At 32.3% G+C, this 3,206-nt stretch overlaps 1 long non-coding RNA gene across 1 annotated transcript in view; it reads left to right on the plus strand.

Moving 5' to 3' along the window:
* Nucleotides 1-1,235: 1,235 nt before the first annotated feature.
* LOC140919601 (uncharacterized) overlaps nucleotides 1,236-3,206 on the plus strand; it is a 10,073-nt gene continuing 8,102 nt past the window's right edge. Inside the window, exons 1-2 of the long non-coding RNA XR_012162284.1 lie at nucleotides 1,236-1,473; nucleotides 2,548-2,565. This is a non-coding gene — a long non-coding RNA (uncharacterized lncRNA). The remainder of the gene's footprint in view (nucleotides 1,474-2,547; nucleotides 2,566-3,206) is intronic.

A 3,206-nucleotide genomic window follows, 5' to 3' on the forward strand; every position in this document is an offset into this window, starting at 1 on the left:
AATAATTATAATTATTATTATAGTAGTAATAACATAGGCTAATCCTAGGTATATATATACATAGAGGAGCGGAGATTAGCAGAGCCGCATTAGGAATGGAGTATTAGCAGCCGCCTTACATCATCACAAAAGCCATAAAACATTCTTCCTCCCTATACCTTGATCAAAAGCCACCTTGCATCATCACTAAAATCATAAAGCAATCTTCCTCTTTGTACCTTGATCACAAGCCGCCTTGCATCATCGCCAAAACCATAAGGTATTCTTCCTCTTTGTACCTTGATCAAAGTATGTAGTAGTGATAGGCAGAATTTTTAGTGCTAATCTGAACATTCCCTTTTACTATTATAACAATTATCTTCCATTCGAACTATATTCTTGAAGCAATGTTTTCACAAATTTAGTGGCGATAGCAAACAACAATTTAGGTGCATTGTTGTAACTTCTTATTTACATCATAGTCTCATACATCCTTCGTAAATGGTTAATATCATGTAATATAAACTAAAAAGTTTGTCGTGTGAATTTGCCTCTTCTCCTCCAGACAATAGTGATATGATACTTCCAATTTTAATTTGTTTCACTAATCATTTCGTAGGGTCGTAACATTCAGTGTGAGAAACAAGGTTTATATCTCTGTTGTGTTTAAATTGAATAAATGTATGCTGAGTCAGTTTAAAGTTCATTACTCCTCCCTAGAAATTTGAATAGCATATATTATCTATTATTTATAAAGAAGCCAAATAAATGGTACATGCACACAGAATGCCAAAAATTGCAATGTGTATATATGCATCGGTAGCAGTTTCTCTATCCTCTCTGCTTTAGTTCAGTTACCTATTTAATTATTTATTTCATTACTTATTTATTATATATTCATTTATTTATTTACTTATTAACGTATTTACTTATTTATTTATTTATTTACTTATCATTTAATTATTTATTCATTTACTTACTTATTTATTTATTTTATTATTTATTTATTCATTTACTTATTTATTTATCTATTTTAGTATTTATTCATTCATTTACTTATTTATTTATTTATTATTCTACTATTCAACTACTTATCTATTTATTTATTGTTTATTTTATCATTTATTTATTCATTTACGTATTTATTTATTATTTATTTATTATTTATTTATTCATTTACTTATTTATTTATTTATTATTCTACTATTCAACTACTTATCTATTTATTTATTGTTTATTTTATCATTTATTTATTCATTTTATTTATTTACTTATTTATTTATTTATTTATTTATTATTTATTCATTCTTTATTTATTCGTTATTAATTTATTATTTATTTTATTAATTATTTATTCATTTATTTATAGTAAGTAATTCATTTGTATTTTGTGGTTGTGTGGTTATGATTCCCTCGCGGACTATTAGAGACGACGACCGATAAAGAAACGACTCGTTAGCAGATCAGACTCATTGGACGGAATCTTCAGCTGAGGTAATGGGTGGGATGAGGTTCGATCTTATGAGTATAAAATAACGTGAGATGAACGGGAATGCTGAAATTCCCAAATGTTCATTCGGGGCTTACTACGTACAGTTGAGCCCTATTGAGTAATAATAATTAATTAATAAGATGTGGATGGTAATAGTGAGGACTAAAATATAATTTAGCAACTTGTAGAATTGTCGTGAATTTGTTTATATTAAGATTGCCTGTTGCCTGATTTTATGAAATCTTATGTTGATTGTTAATGTATGAATGATTTGAACTTGAATGTTTTGTTACTTGATTGAATTTATGATATTACTAGAATGTATCACCGATTGAATTCCTTATTATGTGATTGATGAAATTGGATTGTGTATTGTGAGTAGTGTAAACCAAATATTGTGATTTTATTGTGATTGACTGATAAAGATATATGATGACGAATATCGTGAAGTCAAACTGAAACTTAGTGAGTAGTGATGATCGAGTAAGTCTGAGATATGTGTTGTAGATTTGGAGTTAGGATTGTTTTGTCATCATATAGGGAGGGTCTGACAAACCTAGTGATTCGGGGAAGTACAACTGAATGAGCCTGATCGTGGAGGGCTACAGTCGAACTGTAAGGTAAGACTGATAGACCTTGGGGGTACACCTAGTGGGGAATTCCTAAGTGGATTAGTGGGTTATTCCCTAAGGCCGGGAACTACCGTGCAACACAAGAGTACCCCGACTGTCGCGTATATGTGTCTCGGGTTGAGTTGAGGGGATCTATGAGGACTTGGCCATTCATGAATTGTCCGTCCACTCTTGTAGTGGCATAGTATCAGGCCTCCTAACCAAGTACTTCAGAGTAGAATGGTACCAAATGATGAAGTATAGAGTATAGGACATGCATAGCATTTCATTATTTTGATTGTCTTATTATGAATGAATTTGATAAGTCGTTGATATTATACACTTGACTGTTTTGAGATTGTGATAATTTGATTGTTTGCGTGTTCTCCTCGTGTATTTTATACTGTTACATAATTTCGATACTCACCCCTCGTTGTTTGTGTTTGGCGTTTGCGACGGACGCAGACGAGTTGTAAGTTGCAGGTGATGACTAATACCATCAGGAGAGAGAGGCGGAAGTCATCATGTCCTGAAGACTCTATTTATACGCATTGTATTGATGTTATTTTGAGTATTTTTATTTTGGGAATTCCCGCTCTGATAGTGACATCTGGTGGGGACTATATTTGCACTACATTTGAAACATAAGTATGTGTACTTCAAAAAGGATTATGTTGTTGATATTATGATTTCGATGTCATTATGTTTGATGAAAATTTTGGATTTATGTGACATGTTTATGATTACGTGATACTCTTTATAAATAAATAAAAAAATTATTTGGGGTTTAGGGTGTCACATTAGTGGTATCAGAGCTGGTTTGTCCAATCAAACCGTAAATGTGTTATGTGTTCGCTATGTTTCCTTGTGTACTCTGTTATGTATTTTGTAGTTATGGTCATTATTGTGTTAGTATTGTAGAGCTAAGTTAGTTCCTCACTTCCCTAAATGTCTCACTATATTCGATTGGCTTATCTGATTGATGTAGGTAGTGATGGCTGGTGGAAGGAATGATGCTGCGATTGCTGAGGCTCTGGAGTCCCTGGCAGGAGTTACAGTGCAGGCTCTCCAAGCTTTGGCTGAATCTCAAGCTACTGCACAAGCCTCTGCGCAAGCTGCTACTC

This window comes from Cicer arietinum, chromosome 3 (assembly GCF_000331145.2).
Source record: "Cicer arietinum cultivar CDC Frontier isolate Library 1 chromosome 3, Cicar.CDCFrontier_v2.0, whole genome shotgun sequence".
Lineage (NCBI taxonomy): Eukaryota > Viridiplantae > Streptophyta > Magnoliopsida > Fabales > Fabaceae > Cicer > Cicer arietinum.